This window comes from Anopheles maculipalpis, chromosome 3RL, assembly GCF_943734695.1.
Source record: "Anopheles maculipalpis chromosome 3RL, idAnoMacuDA_375_x, whole genome shotgun sequence".
Taxonomy (NCBI): Eukaryota; Metazoa; Arthropoda; class Insecta; order Diptera; family Culicidae; genus Anopheles; species Anopheles maculipalpis.
This window is the reverse complement of record NC_064872.1, coordinates 63,539,041-63,562,737: the sequence shown is the minus strand read 5'-3', so window position 1 is coordinate 63,562,737 and position 23,697 is coordinate 63,539,041. Positions and strand designations below refer to the sequence as shown.

At 41.7% G+C, this 23,697-nt stretch overlaps 2 protein-coding genes across 2 annotated transcripts in view; one reads left to right on the top strand and one right to left on the bottom strand.

The window, feature by feature from the left end:
* The window catches only part of LOC126563129 (coatomer subunit zeta-1), a 558,371-nt gene that overhangs the window by 268,346 nt on the left and 266,328 nt on the right, over window positions 1–23,697 (bottom strand). The gene's annotated exons all lie outside the window — the stretch shown is intronic.
* The window catches only part of LOC126561377 (trafficking protein particle complex subunit 11), a 411,048-nt gene that overhangs the window by 173,200 nt on the left and 214,151 nt on the right, over window positions 1–23,697 (top strand). The gene's annotated exons all lie outside the window — the stretch shown is intronic.

Sequence of the window (23,697 nt, the reverse complement as noted above, 5' to 3'; positions counted from 1 at the left end):
TGGGGGTGAAATGTGTTTTGGTTCTAACGGACGGGTCACTCGGGGCCATTCGATTTTCTAAAGTCATTAGAAGATTTATTGCTACAGAGGGAAAGAAATAAAATCGAATGGGTTAAGGGACAGTTACTGCAGCGAGGTATGAGGCGTTCGCTAAGTATGACAAATTGGGCGAGTTTAAGGGACCGTTGGGAAAGTGCGCAAAGCAAATGCGAAATTGTACGGAGCGAAGAAGCGCATTTTTATATGGCTGATAAGGGGTAGGCTTTTTTGGACACTCACTGGTCCAAAATTAGCTCAACCCTGCTGAATGTTTGATGAAAATCTTTTATTGCCAACTGTTGCCCTGGTTGACTGATGGAAGTTGTCCTAATTTAAGGAAGGCACAGCAGCGGTGTGTAATATCGCTGCATTTATTTGAGTAGATCAAATAAAACGGAATAGAGAGTAAAAGTGTTTTAAATTCAGAATCAATAATTTGATCAAAATGTTTTATGTTTTTTTAAGAATTTCTAACGCCTGATACGTATGCAATTTTTACTTTTTTGTGCTCCATTTTGGAGACTTAAATTCTGCATAATATGAATTAAAATTAGGATGTGCTAAAAGTTTTAAAAATAAGCTTTTCAAACACTTGGATTTGAATTTTTTATTTTCAAAAATTTTACAAATCTAATGCTTTCCCAAACTGTTGGACAAATATGGCTTATGTTTAAACAAATTAAAAACACTTTTCATCTCAGTTTGGTGCATTTAAGTTAAGCACATTCTCGACCCACAATTTCTTTATATCTGCTCTATCGCTGTCGCGCCGATAAATTGATCGATTTCGTTGCGATACGATACGTCGAACGTGGAGATATGACACAACATTATAAGACCTTATATTGGATGGCATCCGTTCGAATGCCGCGGCGTACCACAGCAGCAACACGAGCCTAATCCACTAAATCCAATCCATAGGACGAGATTGCACATACGCTTCGTTCGCAACCGTGAACCTGGGGAACCTTAGCAGCGTGATGGCTTTTCTGACAGATGTTATGTGCTGTCACGTGCTGAAGAGGAAACCCAAGTCCAGAAGTCAACCCGAGAGTCATGATTTGGTGACCGGGATATGTTCGCCTGGTTTCGGCACACTAACACACCCGGCATGGTCCGGGAATCGAACCACTCCGTGTTCGTCCGGCATGCCTTTTAGTGTCTGTGTCTGAACACGGGCGCTATCGGATTGGTTACATTAGTCGTGCATCTGGGCGGTGTACCGGTAAATTCAAATCATGTGCCCGCGTGTCGCGTACCCGACAGCCAGAAATCAGAACCAGTCTCAGACTAGTGTCTGTGAGCGTTTGTGGCGCTTGTTCGTGCGTATACTTTACGACTGTCATCTCGCGGTGGTATCATCCTTGCTGTGTGCTCTCGGTGTTCTCGGTGCAGGAGGATATAAACGCATAACGGGCCCCACTCAACCGCCACTCGGCCACGAGAGCTTTGCGATTCGCGAATAAATGTGCTGGTGGTTGTTTTCGAAGGATCAAAGTAATTCCTTTTTCGGCAGGAGGCAGGCCAAAGCAGCCTGCCAGAGTGCTCGTGCGTTTTCTCCGCTAACGCACACGTACGCACACACGGACTGATCGGTGAACGTGCTTGATTGAGAGCACGTACATGAGTGGAATATTTTATGAACTCATAATCATAAATGATGTTCCTTTGTTTGAATATAAATTTCACATTATTCACTTGATTAAACGAATGAGCTCTAAACCTTGTGCTAGGCTTGTTCTCCCGAGGCGGTGAAGAAAACCGGGTAGGGAAGTCCTTGTGAGCGAGAGTGGTGTTGTTTTGTACTTCCGAAAAGATTCTGAAGGGCGCTTTCCGACGCTTTGAGCTATATGTTCATCTAAGAACATTCAATTTGAAGGGAAAAGATCTCGCCCTGGAAAACGGTAAACAGCGATCCCAAACGGCGTTCTGTCGCAGTGATAAAGGGGGAAAAAAAGAAACAAGCAAATTGAAAACCCCCGACAAGGCTCAACAGTGCTTTCTCAGCAAGCGCCCCCCACCATAGTCATCAATCCCTTTGAAGATCTTTCGTTGGCTTCTTGTAGGTGCTTCATTTTTCTATCACTTCCTCGAAATGAAGCACCATTTCTTTGGGTTCGTTTCCTTGCTTTTGCTTTCATCTTTCCACTGGCTCGATTGAAGTTGCTCGGTGCAGTGCATGCTTCTTTTCGCAAACGCGAGATAGGTCCACCCATTGTGCACGGGATGTGTTCGGGTCAGCCGGGCAAAATAAACACTTTGCACCGAAAAGTCCTTCCTGGGCAGAGGGACAATGATGTCTGCGTTCGGTGGGTGGGGAGTTGAGACGCGGTGGGGGTGTGCAGGACGAATAGACGATATAATTCAAAGATTTAAGATTTAATTTTAGATAGTGCTTAGCAGCAGCAGCAACACAGGGAAGGCACACAAGTGTAAAGACATCTGAGGCGAAAAGGATGACGTCTGTGAAGAGATTGACCGGAAAATTGCACATCCACCGTGAGTGCGGCGTACTACACACGTACACACCGACAGTGGCCGGCGAGGTACAGGTTTTGTTTGTGACTCGTTTTGGACTGGGCTCCGTTTTTTTTTCTTGCGATAAAATGGCCATCGTGAATGACTTTCTCCGTACCAGTAGCGGCACCACCACCCACAGTAATTGTGATCTTCGTTCGAAACGCTTCTTTATAAAGTGATATGGTTATGATGATTTAGCGCCCGATTTTGTGTGCAACTACATCTTGCGCTGTGGATGGGAGATGGGTATTCTGTGCAGAAAACGAACATCATGTACACGTGACCTAGAACGAAGGCGTCGTCGTAACGTGTTCATGTTGTTACAAATAGACCAGGTAAGGAGAACTGTGTGAGATGATTCTCCTTAGCAATCCTGAGTAGAATATCATTAACAGATTAATCATTAATGAGTGAAAAAACTCCCTACTTCGGGTTCCGAATAGCTATTACAAATGCATGAAAGTTTCTCTTGTATTTGTGGAGTTATACTGGCTTAAATCACCTTTAAATCCCGTTGATGTCTTAATTTGATTGCAATTTAATGTACAAAACACGTACTCTTAATGTAGCAATATTGCTTTTTGGAATGTTTTTGCAACATGTGTGCAACCTTTAAAGCTTGAAGTAACAATGCTTTTGACTAGACTAACGACCAAGATCGCTATGAACATGACTTTGGCTTTGAATAACAGAATATACGCAACGGAACGAATGCTCAGGCACATACGGAATATGGTGCCTTTTCACGGCTCGGAGAAGGAAATGTCTCCCAGCAAAGATTTAAATTTAAATGGCCGTCCTTCAACAAAGATTAAATTAAAAAATAACGGTCCAGATTGAAATGATGGTGTTGACGATTCAATTTCTTAGAGAAAGTGTAAGGTATTGACATCTTAGGGCGACAATTAGAATATTCCAGGAAGTACGAAGTACTCGTATTTTACTTACCTCCGTTATTTGCCAAGATTTTTCATGAATCTGGAAGGATTGCTTTGAACAATTTCTTGAAAGCAATATCCTAGTGGTATCAGTGGTTTTTTAAATTTCAACAGCTCAGCTAGCTCATGGTTCATTCTCCTTCGCCAGACACCGCCGTTGCCGTTGGAAAATGGCGAGTCCATTGGCGTCCTCCGTCAGCATAGTTCAAGACTCGTACCCGTAGAGGACTACCGGACGTATCAAGGAGCGGTAAATCGTACATTTCGTGTGTTGTTGGACTCTTCTGGATCGCAGGAGTTTGTGGAGTCCGTAGTAGGCACGATTCTACGCTGCTTACGTTGTTGTCCGAAGTTACGATCGTACCAAGGTAGAAGAACTCCTCTACCACCTCGAGATCGTCACTATCAACTGATATTCTGCTTCCGAGTCGGGCTTTATCACGGTCAGAGCCTCCGGCAAGCGGGTATTTTGTCTTCGTCGCATTGATGCTCAATCCAATTCTATTGGATTGTTGGCACAGTTGTCCATCCGATGCTATCGATGTCATGCGCGAAGCCAAGGAATTCGAGCGATCGGGTGAAAATCGTGCCCCGGATGTTGAAGTCCGCGCTTCGCATGACACCCTTCAGAATTTGTTGTTTAACAACAAACAGGAGAGTCCGTCCCCTTGCCTCAAACCTCGGTGAGATTAGAACGATTCCTACTGCATGCTTGAAACTCTCATCTTTCACTGCACCCCGCCCATAGGGGCACTTAACAGCCGTACAAGCTTAGTATTTAGGAGCCCTTAGTATTTATCTGTTTTGTTTTGCAATTAATTCCCAAATGCATCCATATCGTCCTTTGGTGACCTATTTTGTGAATATTTTATATGAACATTTTTCTTTCACAAATGAAAGCATGCATTGTTATGCGAAATCTGTCATTTTACATAAAAAATGATTGATTATCATTTAAAACACTTCACAACCTTCATATTGGTCACCTCAACAATGACATACACTAGTTCAAACTATGAACTTCTGTGTTATTCGTGTTAAACCATGAAAGTCGCTTCATAAATTATCCTTCAGGCTGCAATCGTTCCGATAAAGATCATCACCCGGAACGAAATAAAACCAACTTATCAGGTGCCTGACCCTATTCCCACAATCCTATGTCTGCCCTTCACTAAAGTGGCAAAATAAAAAGTACCCTCGATTAAGTTTCAATACCTGAACCCTACCGAAAACTAGCCTCCAGCGAGCATTTGCTAAATGGCACCGAACTGCTGCAATAAAACTAAGAAGAAAGAAAGGTTGCTTCCCTTAAAGAGGGACCGATTAGGTCGAAGTCCTAGACCAGACATCAAAGGGCTGTGGAGGTGAAAAAAGAAACTCCGTACCCGATAAATGTACGACCGGTGGAAGCGAACCAGATTCATGTCGTCTTGCTTGAGATGGAGCGAGCTGAAATCTTTTTAACGTATGCTCACTTGCATACACACGCACACACATATACTTGCAAGGCGATATGCACAGACAAATTCTTCTGCTAGCAGGAGTCGAAAGGAGGAGAAACATAAAGCTCTCAACGGCAGAAGAGTATATCCGGGCAGGTTTTTTTTTTTTGGTCTTCCCCTTTTCTTCCCTCTTCATCCAGTTTGCCGGTGACACAGTTTTCGAAAGAATCGTTTGCTGGGTGGAAATTTGCCCGATGGCCTTAGGCTAACATTATAGAGGAAGGTAAACCGGAAGCCTTCGTTGTGTGCTGCAACTCGTCCGTTTGCCTGTGCCACCGGAACTGGGCTGCGGATGGGGTGGAAAAACGACGGGACGGAAGAAAATAAACCCCGTAATCGAAAGATGTTCTACATTTATTTAGATGAGCTTTGCTTCTGTTTCGAAGGGGGTTTTGGTTTTGTATGAGGGGTTGTTTTTTACTTATGCTCATCCCATTTGTATAATGCATGTTTCGTAGTGTGCTTTTGCACTACCACAATCGAAACTCCTGGGTTGCCGGTGTTGGTGATGTGACAAAAGATAAAAGGAAGGTATGTGCTAAAGCAGGGATTAGCAAGCAGCTGCTGCTGCTGCCTTAAAATAATATAAAGGTATTGGGAAAAAGCTAATCGTACTTGCACAAATACAAATAAATCGACGAAAATGGTAGAGAGAAATACAAAGTTAAGGAATGAAATCCCCTCGGGCTCAAACAACCGACAATTGCAAGAAAAAATTAATAGAAATCAGAAACTAGATAAAATGTAGATATTTGCAATTCAAGAAATTAACCAATCTTGAGCCAAAAACAAATCGAGAGGAGTAAAATTAAATAAACCTTTAAATCTTCCAACCAACTGGGTTTTTCGACCCTGTTTTGAAAGAGACAGAAGTTCAACAAAAAATCATTTGACAGTAAGCAGAACCAGAAGCGGATTTGCGCATCGTCAAATGTTTCTCAATCGATTCAAGTTCACCGCTTAAATGTAAAATAAAGAAAATTCAACCATTTCTACCCTGGAATACTTTTAAATAAAGCTAAAAAATCAACAAAACTGCACTTTCTGCTGTTATATGTTGCTGGCTCATGTTTATGAACCAACGAGCCCCAAACCGAATGACACTTTCGTGTCGAAACAGAAGCAAAAAGGGAAGCTAAACATACACATGCTCCAAGACAGTTCCCCTTTGCTTCAGGAAGTGACGATTTGTTACCACCGGAAAAGCAATCTCGTAGTCCCACTTTCCCCTCTCTCCTTCTCTCTCTAACCTGCCCACTTCCTGCTGTAGGACGTACGCGGGTTGGCTTGGTTCCCACCAGGGTGGCGGATGTTGACTGCAAAGATACAATTTGCCAAATTGAACAAACTATTAAGCGCACGAACCATTTAGGATGATTGACAAACTGAGCCCTGGGTTTTTTTAAACGGGTATGTAAGGAGAGGCAAATGGTTTGCAGCACCCATTTCCATTTCCTTTTCCTTCACGAACCCGCGTGAGGGAAATGTAAAATGGAAATTTCTTTACCCAACCAACCTACGACAGGAGCTTGACCTGTTTCGCCTACAGTTTGGACGGAAATGAGCAGCAACAGTTTTGTTTACATTTAATTAAATCCGTTTGCCGTTTCACTCACCAAGAGGAAAGGTGGACGATAGTTTTGGATGATTCCTTCCGGGAACATAGGAAAGTAAAGCTTGTAGTAAAAACAGTGGCGAAAGAGTTGAATTTTAATTTTGAAAAGAGAGATGAAATGTGTTGTTTACCTTCAACGAAGATGTTAAAGGTGATGGTTATATTTATTTTTGTGGAACACTTTAAATAGTTAGTAAAGAACAATAAGCTTTTACCCAACATCCAAAACTAGTTTGAATTTGTACGACGCAAAAGGGGGTTTCTTTTTTATCGTAAAACAGTTCAGTTTAATCGTTTATCAAAATTATTTTGTGCGATTATTTATCCTCCTCGTGCTTTAAGAAAACTGATGTCATAAACATGTTAAAATATTAGCGGATTGTTGTCTGCTCCATACATCGTTTTGTGCAGAGTATCAGCATAGCATATTGCTGCAACTGCCACCAACCCCGCACGGGTAGCTCTCTCTCACGACACCCCTCAAGGCCGTTACTATAGTTTACGTACCTTGGCATCATTTTCTCTACCCAACGGGAGGGCGGTTGCATAAAGAAACTGCTTCCAATCAACCAGCTTTTTTCACTCAACTTACCACTACTTTCCCACCTGTCTAGCCTTGAACCAGCTAATACAATGCATAAAAGGTGTTTTCTTCCATGGTGGTAGGGATGATCGTTTTTCTTCTTGTGACGCTCGGTACCTTTCACCATGGATACAAAATTTGCATACTAAACTCTGGGGTGTTTTGTAAAATGTTGCTGCTCCAGATCCAGGTGGGAGTCTCCAGAGAGTGGAGAAAAAAATAATAGTTCAGAGGATACGAATATGGCACCACGGGATGGGGAGACAAGAAAAACGCCGCCGCATAGGTGTTAAACGATGAGAATAGGTTCGCTTTTTTTTCTTGTACACCAAGCAGTTGTTTTTTCACATCGTCTTTGTATTGTGTTTTTCTTTTTTGCTTCCTTTCCTCATTTCTGCAGGCAGGCGAACGCTTACACAGTACGCAGCCAAATTCACAGCGTGAGCGGCTGGGCGTCTCCATCGGTCACGATTCTGTTCGGTAGCTGAATTTGGGAGAGGGTGGTTGTGGTTGTTGCCCGTAGCGCGCTGCCAACGATCCCTATCCGGTGTCTGTTATTGAGACAACAACAACTACAGACCCACACACGCACACAAACACAAAGAAATACTCCACAGGAGTAGGCCAACGGCACACCGAAAGCAACATGCGGCATGAATAACGTTAACACGAACAAAACCACATAAACGTGAAACGATAGTGAAAATGGGGTGAGCGGGGATGCTTGTGTGGGGTCTGTTTTTTGTTCCTGCAGAAGGCAGAAAGCAGTTGAAGGAGAAGCCCGAAGAGTGACGCACACGCCCCATTTGCTCGGGTGTAAACTGGATGTTTCGCTTCACTTCAAGAACTGTCGCTGTGTGGAAGCAGTTTTACTGTTAACGCTATGTGGATGTTTATTTGTGTGTGTTTTTTTCTGCTCGGTTTCTCTCTTCATATTCCATGTTTCAACCAGTTGGCAAAAAAAATCACAAGACCAACCATCAAGGAAGTGTACGGGCATAGTTTGTGGCGTTGCGGATTCATTCAACGTGCGTTTTTTCCTCATTCTTCCTTTTTTCCTTCCACACTCCATGCACGAATGTATGGCATCCACTCATGTCACCCGGCACTGCTCGGCAGGGCAGAACATAACATTTCATGGGTGTTTAATCTCGAACGGCCATAAAAATCATAAATAATAAAGATGAACACTGCAAAACCAAACGATGAGGATCCACCGGTAATGGCAACCATTCTCACGGGTGTGGAAAATTCCTGCGGCTTTTCAATGAAGAGTGAACATTGTTGTAGGTGCAGCGGGTGGAAGGGAAACGAAAAGAAAAACAAACCTCTCACGACTCAAAACAAAAGGCCTGAAACATCCACCGTAACACATACACACCGTCTATACAAACGGACACTGTGACACCTTTCATGCGTGTTACAGGTCAATGGTTGTTGTTGCTCTTCCGCTTTTCTGAGCATAGAGTGTGCCTTGTGTGCATTTTTTTTTTGTGTTAACCGCTTTGCTCTCTGCAACCCATCCCATTCAGGCACAAAAAAAAAACATAAGAGAGAATTTAGATTGGTAGTTTATGAAGTAGTACGCCGCATCGTTATCGGTGGCTTTGGTCGATTTACTCTCGCCGTATCTTTCCATCTACGCCACGTCACATGATGCTGCAGGTTGAACAGATGCAGGGTCGTACTAAAGTGTTGTTGAAGTGTTTTGAGTTTAATTTTATTTCATTTTTAGTTTAGTTAACTGTATGATGGCGCGACGAAAATTTTGCTTTCTTATAAACAAAACTAAAAAAGAATGTCACGACCCAACTAAAGAATACGTGAAAAACTTAAAAATTCCCTACTGGTAACACAGTTCACTCTTCAGGGAAAAACCTTCCCGATGCGGACCACAGGAAAATGGTAACTGAGCCTGTAACAGTGCAAATGTGCCGCATTGTAACCCCCAAACATAGATGGGTGGGGAGAAAATGAACTTTTGTTATTTTTAGGGATGGTAATGAACTGCTTTGTTGGAAATGTGTTAACTCTAGTACATCGTTTTCACGCTTCATATCGTTCTGGCGCTCTTGTTTGTTAGGAGAAGAAAATAACTACTGAGGGGAAATTAAATCGATGCAAAAGCAAACAGGGGAAATCTGTCCTACATGTGTATTAGTACACGAAAGCATGTTGGAGAAAATTTCCCCTTTATTGGTACGTCACATAGAAAAGGAAAGTCGGTACTGTTGTTGCGAGATTAGTGTTGGCATGATGACGTAGCTATTTGCAATATTATATTATTAAATAAAATCCATTTTGCAACACGCATTTTCCATTGAATTAAATCGGTTTCGATGTATAGACGCCCGGTAGTTTCAATTTCTAAAAGGTTTCTTCTCTATTTCCTATAGTGTGTTCAAATTTTCTTCAACTAGAAAAACTTTATCCGTAAAGTATCTTAGGTTTTGTGTGGACAGAATCAATTTCTAGTTCTACCACTACATAATGGACAGTTAATTAAAGCATGTATCCATCTGTACGATGATCGACAGTATGTTCTGTGTAATGGACACAACCAAATTAATTTAATTTGCATTATTTGGAGAATGATCTATTTCATAACTCGGTGCAATCATTGCACGAATTTGAGGATTTATTTAAAAAAATAGTGCTTGTACAATGTGATTTTGAATATGTTAGTGATGTTGGAAGCTTTTTTTTTAATGGGAAGATGGTCAGAAGGACCGTTGGCCCCGTATGTGTGGAAGGACAATGGAGGAGCCGCTACAACGACGAACTGTACGAGCTGTATGACGACATCACTGTCGTGCAGCGAATTAGGCTCGCCAGCTAACGATGGGCTGGCCATGTTATACACATGGCACCGGTCGACCCAGCTCCTTTAGGCCGTCCACACGGACACAGGAGGCGTGGTAGGCCCAGTTTGCGGTGGGAGAATGCCGTGGAATCATCCGCCATTAAGGCTGGGATAACGGATTGGCGGACGACGGCGCGGGACCGTGAGAGGTTCCGGATTCTGCTGCGGCAGGCCAAGACGTTGTAGCGCCTGAGAGGTAAGTAAGTATTTCCCTCCTGTTATTTGCCTTATCCCGTGTTGTGTATAAAAGAGTCATTGGCTATTTTTGGTTAATGTCTCGGTCTATTATGGTTGTTGTTGGATGTAACCTTCATCATGTATGTATTTGCTGTTGGTCCGGTAATATTGAAGTGACTATCGCATCGATGGTGTGTGGATTTTCGGCTGTTGTTGTGTTGTGTCTTTTCCCTAAACGACCTAAAAATTCCGTGTGTCTTGACTTCAATAAAAAAAAATATTTAATTAGTGCACAGTAGAAACAAGAATTTGTCAGTGTACAGTGTTCTCCAGTGCAGTCCAGTAGTGACATTTCAAGCTCGACCAGCTCTGCACCGAATTTAAAAATGATTGTTAAGTTCTATCCCTCAGCAGCAAGAGCAACTTTGCTACTGTGGGGAATGAGCCCGCTAAACACCCCGAACTCAACGCCAATGCAGTCAAACTCGTTGTGTCAATCCTGGACTTTCCAAACCATTATAATGGACTGAAAAATTTATATTTTTCTACCATGTGTTTCGATATTTTTATGACAAACTCCTGTCATCAAACATTTCTTCACCACATCAAACACACCGACTGTCCCAAAAACTGACCTCATACTCATTAAGATGCTTATCATGACAACTATCCACTTCCGACGAGTGTGTGCATACTTTCTCTTTCAAATGCTCGACCCATGCAGCATCTTTGCATCAGAAAAGCATAGAGACGAGCTGATTTTGTGGAGATACGTAATTGGCATACATCGAATTTGAAGTCCAAAACCCACAATTCCACAATCTCCGTTAAAAGGGGACCCGAGATTAGCTTTTACTTCCAAACCAACTGCTGCTACCCCATGCAGTTGCACAATCATACGCCCAAACACACACACACACACGCCCTCATTGATGTGCAGTTTTGATGCAATCCTCTTCAACCTCATGGTATGGGAATTGCTGGAATGTTTGTTCGACAAGCAAAAACGCTTGTCCTTTCGATTGAACCGTTTCGTCCGCTTGCATGCCCATGTTCTGTCCTGTGTTCAACGCTTCTTCGTGGAAATAGCATTCCGAGAGAGAAAAACACCAACACCAATACGGTGGGGTTGATCATAAATTATTCCATGCTCTTGCTTCACTCCACTCGAAGCTCTGGCTGCAAGCGTGTTTGTCAGAATGGTGACATTTGACTTATGGTTCTCGAAACCCTTTTGCTCGTTTTGAACCTCTGAGGTCTAGGTCTTTCTTTTCGGTGTAGCAATATTGTTATTTTGGCTTTTTTGTTTGTATAGCTTCTTAGATTGGCACTCTTGTATGTTAGATTTTGCATTGGATGTGAATCAAAGCGTCCTTCATTTGACTGTGGAATAAAAAAAAATATCGAGCGTCAAAAGGACTTTTCAAATAGATGATTCAATTTTTATTTAAATGAAATGCTTTTTAATTAAAACTTTTACCAAAATTATAAAAAAAAGGTTCTTCAATAATGAAATAATAGATCTTTACAGAAATCTAACTTACTGAAATAATTTAAAATAATGGTTTTAACCATATCCATTCAAACTATTTACTTCCAAACCGATTTCTGAGCTTAAGCTCGATTTAGTGATTTAAAAAAAAATATTCAAGATTCTCAATTGCAATTTTACTCCACAGTGCAGCTCCATCTGCTGCAACTCAGCATTACACACCGTACAAAACGGCACCTTTCCCCGTGAACCGAAACGGAAGCTGATGTATGTATATTGTCGTCTCATCAACCCATCCGTACGTGCCCGGACTTGCTTATATGATCGGGCGCATCCCGTTGAGTGCAATATTTTACATATCGAGGTGCGATGACGAGATTGGCCAGCCCATCTACCAGCACCGTTTGTTCGTGCATTTTTCTTTCGTGTTGAGGAATTTGACACGGACACGAAGTGCCGGGGGCAGATGTTTAGTGGACCGTGTGATTCGAATTTGGAGCATTTTTAGGGAGTGGAAAGTTGCATCTCGATAGAACGATGGCATATTGGATTGCAAGTAATATACTTTGTTGCTAGTCTTATAAGAAGCGATAGATTAGTTTAGTAAAAAAAGCCATCATGTCCGGTTTCGTTCACGTTAGTTGCTCTTGAATGTGGAAGAGTTTTCCTTTCACCTAAGCAAAATTAAATTCTGTATGCGTTTTTTTCCTTTTTCGTGCAAACATTTCTACTGCAATTTTTGTTCAATTTCAAGCAACTGTTGGGCATGTAGGAATGAGTGGGTTTGGGAGAGAAATTGTATATTTTTGCCCTTTTTAAGACAACAAGAAAGCTTCGTTTGATTCTCGAAGCAACGAGAAAAACCAGCTGACGGTTGGTTGGGACGTGATTTTTCAAATTTATGAAGCATTGCCATACGAACGATTTATGAGATTATGAAAAGTCTCCTACAGTTAAAGATATCTGTTTAAAAAAAATCTCTGAAGATGTTAAACAAAAAAGGAAACACTAATAATAAAAGTGATAATCGTTCAAAAACAAAAACCATTCTTGAGGAAATCTTCTTGAGGAAAGCGAAAATACCTAACTTAAGCTTATTGCCGATTTATTCACACAGTCAGGGGATTTGTGTGCGGCAGGCTGATTTGGAATTTCGTTTTGTTATTTTTCTGCAAACTGGTAATTTTACTCGCTGATGTACACACGAAAACAAAAGCAACCATGTACCGATGCTCTCCAAACACTGCACGGCGAGCATATAAATCAACGCAAATCGACCTTCTGCAGTTGCTTGTGGGAGTGGGAAAGTTTATTCGCATTAAAAAATAACTTTGTCCATCGGTACCACCACCAACCCACTCTGTTTGGATCTGTTGATCTCTCTTTCTCTCTGTCGCGGTAAGAAGGATAGATTTTTATTGTTTCGTTTTTCGAGATGCTTTGTTGTTTTTCATCATTTTCTTGTCATTTTGTTTCATTCATGGGTCAGTGATGGGGAAGCCAATATTGTGACAGTGTTTTGTGTGCTTAGGTTGAGAGTTCTCTCTTTTGCTTGATTGCACACAGCAGTGACATGTTTGCTATGGAGTGATTTTGATTTGCTGGTTTGGTTTTTTGATCATGATTTCTTGTTTGGTTTACAGGATTGTTTAACGGTTAAGAATGTGAGGTTGTTGTAAAACTATTGTCCTTAAAAATGTTCTAGGATGTAGGAAAAATGTAGGGTTTACTCCTTTACGATTATCAATGCTTTACGTTTAACATTAGTTTTGTGTTTACTAAATTTAATTTTCTCCTTGTTTTCATTTTAAAATCTGCTTTCATATATAACGCTTGGAGAAAAAAAATCGTCAAAGCAAACAGATGTTTGAAATAAAATTTGCAAAAGAACAACAAACAGGAGTTATTGGCTTGGTCGAGAAAAAGAAATGCAAAACTTTTTTAAACAAACACTTTCACACTAGCAAAACAACAAACAACTACACAGCATGGTCGAAAAGTAATTGGTTTTATTCGAAAACTTCCCTCTAAGGCACGTACACTCACACACAGCAAGAGATTCACATACTAACACCGGAGTAGCTTGTTGCAAACGATCGGCCAAAAGTGTGCAAAAGCCCAACCAAACCGTACCCATCGATAACGACCAACTTTCGCTATGAAAAATAAATAACCTGCATTTAACAGGCTCGAGTTTGATGGAAGAAACACAAAAGAAAACTATTTAAAGCTCGCCGCTTTTTTCACCGTATGTTATCTAAATAGGGTGTACCGTAACCACCATTTGCATTAGGCACTCGCATTCGACTCGCTCTTGCGGGTTGCTTTCAACTTTGAGGAAACTTTTATTCGCTGAAAAACGGAACTGAAACTTCTGTCGATATACAAAATCTCTGATCGAACAGCAGCGCCGTCCGTTTTGATGGATGATAAATTATTGAAAGTCTGTCCTCTACCTTAAGAGACCGGATGTAATTGTTAGGTAGTGAAGCTGAAAGCAAATCGATTAATGACTCAATTGTTTAACAGGACACTGGTTTTTTTTATTTGATATATTTTACAATTTTCAATCTCCCTACTTTAACCGGAGGCAATGTGATGTTGATATGGTTGGCGTACTTTAATCAAGCACAATACCGACCAAAAAGAAATTGAGCGAAAGTGTACGATAAAGCGAACGCGGGATATTCATGTTTTCTGTTAGTTTTTCGCACCCCCTCCCTACGCGTACCATTTTTAGCGCAGCAAATGCAGTTGTAATACTGACACAACTTGGAAGCGGAGCAATGCGGCCACACATTTCCAGCAGATTGCATGGGTTGAATGGATAATTGAATGTTTTTGTAAAAAAAAAGGTAAAACAAACATAACAGCTGAACACGGTAAAATTACCTGGGTGTTATGTTGTAATTTTTTGTTGCTATTCCATAAAACGAATGTAGAGAAAGAAGAAAAAACGTGTAATGTAACTGGATATAACGGGGAAAGTTATCCAATCGTGATGTCAATAAATCATTGTAAAACATTATCGAAATGAAATGATTGAAAAAAATAAAAGCAAATGAATCTTTGTTTTTCTTTTTCTGTTCTGTTAAAACAACAACCAGGAAAATGTAATTATTCCCTTCAGCTGGGATGTGTTAAGCGGTTAGCATTCATTTAGGCGCATTTGCGGTGCGACACGTGGTTGGCTATTTAAATAGACGGTTAAGAGAGAGAGAGCATCACATTCTCTCTCGGATCCTCGCTAACTCGTGCATGCAAAGTAACTCACGAGAGTACGCGTGAGAATGAAGTGAAATGAGAGAACTATGGATGAGTAGCAGAATTCTCACTATTGTGGTTCATTTTACCAATTTATGTTTACATTTATTCGTATTGATTCATTTTTGATGGAATAAAGTGACTTAAATGGTTAATTCGATGCGTTTAATGAGCATTCAGAGCAAATTTAAAGGTTGAGTGGGCGTTTAGGTCGGTTCGTTGGAAGGATTTGCATGATTTCGTTCCAAAAATACGAACATGTAAAGCAACTACGAGCAGCACCTGAGAAAAAAAAAGGATGACAAAACAATGCATTCCGAAGCCTTGACGACTCCGTTGCTGCCACGAGCCTTTAATCAATTTAATTGTTGAGCGGCACATCTGATTGAGCCTTGGTTGGTGGCCGTAAAATGGCACGTCGCAGTCGAAGGATGAATACATAAAACCAGACACGTTTCGCTATTGTGGTGTGTTTGGCGTAGGCGGTTTGCACAGTTGAGATAATTGTAGCGAAATCAAAGGGTAAAGGGTTTTGATTCAATTTGTTTAATCTTCTTAAAATTGATTTTTTATTTGAGTTCTTTATCATTCCGTTGCTGTTAACTAACTGTATAATAATGGTTTAATATCAGATGAAATGGTTTAAATGGATTAAATAGTGGATGTTTGATGCATTGGTCATGCGTTGATTGCATTGGTCGTGCTCTAATAGACGCTCTAATGGTCGAATTAATAGACTTCAAAACTCTTAAACCTAAACAATTAAAACTCACTTAAACCTCATTCCAAAGCCCACTGCCTAATATAAATTTTTTGGGTTTCTAAAATACATTCAAATAGCTCTTCAGTTGCTTGGTTCACAGATGTGTACACGAGGACGTCTAGACGATGACTAATGAAATTGTATCCTAATATCTGTCATCAGATTTCTTCCACACATACGGTTTTTTTGAGGTTTGAATACATAATATTTCAAAACCCATCCCATTTAAGCCGTGCTTTAGAGAGCGTAGAGGAGTTGTTAGAACATCTGTTCATACTTATAGTCAAAAATCATATGATAAAGTCATTATGTATCATCATCATACATTTTTTTATTGGATAAGTGGTTTTTATGCATATCAATTTTGAATGAAATCTCCCCAATTGTCATTGCTTCAATCAGTGAAAATACTTTCTTAACAAAAGTTTACCAATAACGAACCTGTTATTATTTTTTTTTTATTCTGCGATTGCTAAGCCCTTAGGACAAAAAATGGCTGTACACTTTCATTAATAAAATGGAGCTCATTTTTCATTATCCAACCACTGGTATGGTTTTTCATTAACCAACCGTGAATATGGTTTTTAATTACCCATCAATCCGTCTATTCACAGAAGGTGTTGTACCGGGACCATCATAATTACACCTCTAGCAGTGTTAACATAGCGCCATGAACCATTTGCAGTAAAGGGTTCCTTTGATCTTGCACTGCATCCTGCACTCATGCCACTCGTACTATATCTGCTCAGCTGTTTCTACTGCCCTTTACACTTTACACATGTCAGGCACCAGGTTTGCAAAGATATCAAATTAATTTCATGCATTTTTTCAACCGTTTTGTCACTCTTTTCCTTCCGCTGCAGAACAAGTGTTGCATACGTTAATTTTAAATCATAAGAACCAGCAAATGGGTGAAACTAATACCGTGCCAGCTTGCTCTGAACGCCAGCGAAATGGCCACAAATCTACCTCCACGTGATAGAATCTCCCTCAGCACTAACACCGGGGCACCGTGGTTTTAATAACATTTCCAACAATGGACATCCCCGGGCGCATCTCCGCTCACGTTGCCGGTCTAAGTTCTCTTTCGTTCTCGGTGCAATGAGAACGAAAAGTTTTATGTTTACGTTTTACGTGTGCAGACCAAGGCTGCGGTCAACTTTGCATGCGCGTGTGGGCTGCGTAAAATTTCCTACCGAAACGTATTCACAATGGGCCGTGCGTGGTTTTGTGTGTTTTCACTTCGATGGATGGATGGATGCGTCCGAGAAGATTGGGTTGCGTGTATGGTTTCAATTAAAAAGCACGTGCCCGAGGGTCAACGGCATAGTTTGGAGGGTGCGATTTGGAAGTGAGGAAATGAAATGAAACCAAAGCATAGGTAAGTTGTGTGCACGGTTCAGGTTGGTTCCAAAATTAGGTGAATGATTACAGAATGCAAGAACCTTGTTGTTTCATCGCCATACGTCTGTGAAGCTGGTGGAGATTGCATAGTATGTAGTCATGCTAGAAATGCACACATTTCGTGAAACTATGATAATGTTGGCTTGCTGAGTTGCTAGGCTCTTATTGTGAACTTAAATTTTTTTTTCATTATTCTATGTTTCGTGAAATTGCATGAAGCCTTTGTGTAAAGTTTTTGTGTCTTTGTGTTGGAAGGGACCTCCGTTTCAAATATTACATTTCGCTAATGGACCAACTTAATTTAATAATTAATATTTTTTTCGGATTGAATGTCCAGTTTATTCAACTTTTTTAATGCAAATATTACGAAAGTGATTGGTTCGGTGGTGTCGGAGTCAGTGGCGCTGGTCTTAACAGGGCAGGAAGTTTTAAATTTTGAACTGTAACAATGACATGTGATACACAAAACGATGGCACATTGGACCAAGGAGCATAAAATGGATTAATATGAAGTAATATTACAATTTTGAAACAATCATCTTTAATAAGACAAACGTGTTCCGAATTTTTGTTGCATATTACTTTCTGTTACGTAGCACAAAGTGAACCCCCCTCCTCCTTGCGGTACAAATACGTAACGAAAGAGGGTACCCTCTAACACAGGCACCACACAGTTTCACACACAGTACTAGTTTCGTATAACTCAACATACCGGCGACGTCCCGTCATACATAATAATAAATAAACATAGTTTAGAATAGCTTTATTGTAACGACTACAGACTACAGACTGTGGATTTGTGCTCAATTGCTTTAACAGCTGAAACAAAAATGATAACAATAAAGGCCATAGGTAGATAGAAAGAATAATAGTAAAATTCCTATTACATCCATTCATTACATTACATCGTTACGTTATCGGACGGACAACTGCGGCGGTGTGCGAGGCGTACAACCGACTGCAACGCGAAGACGAAATACCTGACCGAGATAGAGCCCGACTTGAAAGCAGAATATCAGTTGATGGCGACGATCTCAAGGTGGTAGAGGAGTTCTGCTACCTTGGTACGATCGTAATATCGAACAACAACGTAAGCAGTGAAATCCCAAGGCGTGGTGTTGGTGTTATTGAAGATGGGGTATGTGGGATTCATCGTGACGCTGGGCCCGTGAAGCGGACCCGGCAGCCGATGCGACCCAACTAAACCACTCCTCGACCTGATCCGAAACCTGCCGATGCGCTGATGTGCGTAGTACTCCATGCAGGTTCGTTTGTGCAATGCACTCATCCCGTTGACGCGCGGTAATATGATACTCTTGCTTAACTCTACAATGTATTCGAAGGTTTAAAGAAATATATACTTTAAAATACGATATACTGCACCTTGATACGTCCGGTAGTCCTCTACGGGTACGAGTCTTGGACTATGCTGACGGAAGACGTCAATGCACTCGCCATTTTCGAACGGCGTTTGCCAAGAATCACGAGCTGAGCTGTTTCTGACGGTAGCCAAAGCCGGAAGGATATGTTGGCTGAGGCATGTGATAAGGATGCCGGACTCTTGCTGCACCAGGAAGGTGCTCGACAGCGTCCCGTTCGGCACGAGGCGTAGAGGCGCACAGTGAGCTCGTTGACTGGATCAAGTGGAGTCTAACCTCGGATGCAGTTGTGGATGGACGACTGCAGCCCTTATACCGAGTATCCTGGACACTGATTGGCGACCATGCCATGTCGACGCAGGCAATCCTGATCAGGCCAAGAAGAAGAAGAAAAAGAAGAACATTCACCGGAGTCATATTTCTCAAGCCTGTTTCAAAACATATTCCAGATCTGTTAATTAGCAAGTGATAAAAAAGCATAACGAAATAATGAAAGGAATGAAGGTAATTATAACTCAAAAATTGGTCACGTTTATCTGTAAGACACTTCGGTTGGATTGTATATTTTTAATTGGTTTTCAGTGTTTTGTTTAGTGCGGTTTTTTTAAATTTATTGTTGTCATTTATTATTATTTAAAACAAAATTATATTACAATAAGTTTATCTAAAAAAAGTGATTGATTCACTTCAATGCAGGCAGTACAATTCAATGATCTTCTGTTCTACAAAACTCTAATAAAAGTTATTTTAAACTATTTTAAGCTAACCAAGTTCTCCAGTTTTGTTCTTACTCGCGTGACACCTTTTTTTTTTTTGTTTGCTGCGAACAAAAAGAAGTAATCGATGCATTGTTTTCATTCGATATTCTCTTCGGCCTTGTAATGGTTAGCCTCAGGACAGCCATAAACCAAATATCGCTATTCACAAGAACATGGTCATAATCCATGCGCCACATCAATCCCATTCCCCTCGTTGAATGAGCATTGAACAACATGACGAATAGGCCTTGTCATTTAGCACGACATAAACTGTTGCATTTATCTCAACTTCCTTTTGTATTTTTTTTTTCACCCTTTGCTTTTGTTTTGCTTGCGTAAAATGCACGCAAAAATAATAACGTCATCCCTATGACATCAACGGTGTGTATCGCAGCGAGGTATTAAAGTGGTTCACCAAACTGCCATGAAATCATCGCTCATAGCACACAATCACAATTGCGCTAGAACAAGAGCGGTGGAAGGATCGTGTGGATGGCGCCCTATTTCATCCCCGATCCGATCGCTTATGCAAATGAGTGCTGCTGCACGCTAGTCTTGCACCGGCGGCGTCAGTACCAGATCGCAACGTGTTCGATTATTCATCCGACATGGGAAGGTGCATCGATGACGAGATCAAAAAGGAAGCCAGTTGCCGGCGAATGTCGCTGTCTTAGACATCTGAATCATGCTGCTGTCCGGGCGATAATTACGAGACATTCTTGCGGGCGATGTCATCAGAACCGGGGGAAGTGTCAGAGCAGCACGGCGCTATTGCAAAGATGCGGTGTACCCGAAGGTCTAACGATTTTCGGATTCTCTCAGCGCAACCCTGGGCCCTTGCACACATGTGGCCCCAATAAAAGCAGATTTATTGCTCGCTTTCATAGTTTTCAGTCGATGTCGCCACGGTCTCGAAGCTGGTGGTAAGCATCGCTCGGACGAGACGAGCCACACAAGCACACACACACACACACACATATGCAGTCGTCTCTGGTTTTCGGTCCAGGCGTCGACATAATTAGCACACATGTTTTCCGTTCCGGTAATTTCCCAGTGGGAAGATTTATCATTCTCCTACCGATCGCATAAATTGGATTAATGTTGCGCACAATTTCATCGAGCTGGAAAGTGTCGGGGACCGGGACCGAAACATTCCACACCGGATGTGGTGTTGGTGTTATTGAAGGTGCGATACTTTCCTCCCGCTCCGGGATCGATAACGAAACCGACCATGGTTATGAGTCATGGTCAAGTTTGGTGCACGTCGTACTACTTCCCGGCTTCTTACTTTGTTCCGGTTCTGGCACGTCTCGGCTGGGAAGGAACTATTTTTAGGTTCTTCTCAAGTGCCTCTCCAGAAAGTGAGAAACATCGTTTCCAGAAGCTGTGGACTCTCGTTTCTCGTTCCCCAACGAAAAACCACACATGTACGTTGGTTTGGGTTTCGCTTTCTTTCTCCGTCTCAGAAACTGTGGGAACTGTGTTCTCCCAGTGAACGGCAGCGGGAAATGATGGCTGAAGAAGTGCTACGGTGTAAAAGTGCTCCTTACTGCGATAGCCCGCAAAATCCAACCACACGGACATTGTATCTGCTTCATTTGCCAACACTTCATCAGAATGTATTACCTGAGGATGTTGTGTTGTGTGTGTGTCTGCTGCATGTCGGAATGAATGGTAACGCTAACGAGAAGAGAATGAACACTCTTGTCCTTGTACATTCCTCACGGCATTCTTCATCAACTCAACGGGATTGGAGTAATCCTTGCAACGGGTTATTATCTCTATGGTTTCGATCGCCTTGAGACCTGTCCTCTAACCAAAGTAGAAATTTTCAATCCTAACAGACTTGTTCTTGCTGTTTATTCATTACCGAGACGAATCTCACCACAAGTGATTGATATCTGCCAATACTCACCCCCACCTTGAGGTCATCCCGGTAGTGGACAACGTAGGGTAAAGTTTTAATTAGAATGTGTCAGCATCAGCCAACGAATGAGAGATTTGTTTCCAAGAAATCATGTTCAAAGCTCAATGTAAAGGAGGTACTAATCAAGTTCGATCCTTTTTCGTTTGTAAGTACATCAGCAATGGTAGCAATATTCTCTCTATTTCTCTCCCTCTCTGTCTTGCTCTATTTCGGATGAAAAATAAAGCTCTTGAGTTTGTATTGATTGAAATAACTGACTGGGCATTCCTATACGTAGAACTCATTATTTAACCATGGTTCATTCCCATACCATGAACTAGTCCGACATTTGACAAGACTAGTCCTCCGTGGCAAAACACTGGAGCCTCTTCAATCATATTTGTAGATTTAATAAAACTTTAAGTGATGCATATCTTTATTGAGCACAATTTTGCAACACACGCCACGCCATCTACCATGAACTCAAATCCACAAAACTTTGACGACATCATTGCACGAGCTGAGTGTGTTATGTCACGTGAGATGCTTGTTTTGATTGTCCCCCTGCATCATATCAACGGGCGTACGTCAGAAGGTCCACAGGTGCGCCGACCCAACGATCCAACGATGTCAGACGCAAGGGCAAGGGCTCAAGTTTCAATCGACTTTACCGATGACAACAAACAAAACCTTCTCAACCACGCTTTGCTACGTACCCCGTTTGTAAGTGAAGCCACTCGGAAACGGATTGCATCCATGCAGAGAGCGTCCGAGCCAGAGATCACCCGTGTAGCGGATGGGTAGCATCTGTGGTGGGTTAGCTTTTAATTTCACCTCTAGCATCGTATCGGAGCGCTCTTTAATGGGTTTATACCTTTCCCGTAGGTATGTCATTCAATCGTCTACCGTTGTCTCTATTCGGCAGCTGCTCCTGTGGCGTGTCGTAGTGAAACGGCATACGGAAGCCACCATCACCATTGCACTCGTAGCCTAATGTAATAAGGGCGCATAGCTGGTGGGATGCGTCGTTCGTGTTTCGGCGCAAATGTTTGTTGTTCGTTTGGAGAGGCAAATTTTCCTACACACGTCGCTTGTGCTTCCGTTCCTTGGTGGAACTTGACGGAAACAGGGAGAAACTTCAAAGAAACGACCCGGGCAAAGATCCCGATTTTCGGAGCTCAAAAAAAAAAAACCGATTTTGGGAACCTGGTCCGGAAGCGGCGTTACGCAGGACGTCTCTTATTTCGTTTCTGACATTTCATTATGTTGGCTCCTGGTTGGGAGTCTTTCCACATCATCAAAAGATTTGCTCGACATTTGCCTTCCACTTGGAGGGGATGGGAAAAACCGTTCACATGTTTGTCGGTCATTTTCCGTTTTTCTTTTGTCATCATCATCATCATCGTCAGTTTTCTTTCCTGGAACGTTTAAATTGCCGCTGCTGGAATCACGGTGGAACCACATCGTTTAAATCCTTCCACAGAACACAGTACGAGCACTGGGAGAGCCCACTCAGTTAGTGGTCAAATTTGAGGACCGGTTTTCATTCCTCATAGGGGTGGGCAGATAAAAGTGAGCTCTGTCCTGTTGCTGTTGTGTGGGTTGAGTGGTTCGGCCATACTTGTTTTTCGTTTCGAGTTTTCCTGCTACTCCGAACCAAGAACCATCGTCAGGAATCGACGTTGGGACAAAAACTGCTGACAATTGCTGCTCATATACGTATAGTTACATACGCTTTCTTTCTCTTTCATGCTCTTGGGACGAAAACTCCCATCCTTTTCCCAATGTTGGACAGCATCGCCAGTAGAGTGTAACGATGATACTGCTGCTGCTGCTGCTGCTGCTGGTGAAGCCGTGCTATCTTTGGAATCGAGAGTGAAACCTACACTCTTCCAGGCAAGCTATTTAAACGTAGGAAAAGTGATGATTTTACACACACTCGGACGGACCTTTTTACCAAGGAAAAACAGGTCAGAGGGTCATTTTAATTCACGGAATCACCTTTTCATGTCCCTCCAGGTTTGTTGATCCCATCAATTTTGAAGCACAACATTTGGCTACCTCGTTTGTACAGCTGGAAAGAATTACAATAGAACACAAATTAAATCCCTGATTTCTGGTTGGACGCATTTACCAAAGGTAATTCGGACGCTAATTAAATTTATTCTCCATAATGCAGGCCAACTCGTTTTCGGGAAGTGTAATCAAGGATTCAATATATTTTTTTTGTGGCACTGAACTGACACGCGATACTTTGATAAGTGCGTTTATTGAATTTATATTGCATTTTATTAAGTACGCTTTGTTGTGTGAATGGGGCAAATGCTACGGTATGATGTGCTTACAATTACACTGATGAACACTTTGCTGTGCGCCGAATTGATTTAATCTGTGATCCATTCATGTTGCTGTGGCTGCAGTGAAGAGCATTGAAAAAAAAAAATGCCAAAATTGATTATACATCATCAGTATTCGGTCTGTGTAAAACAACTTA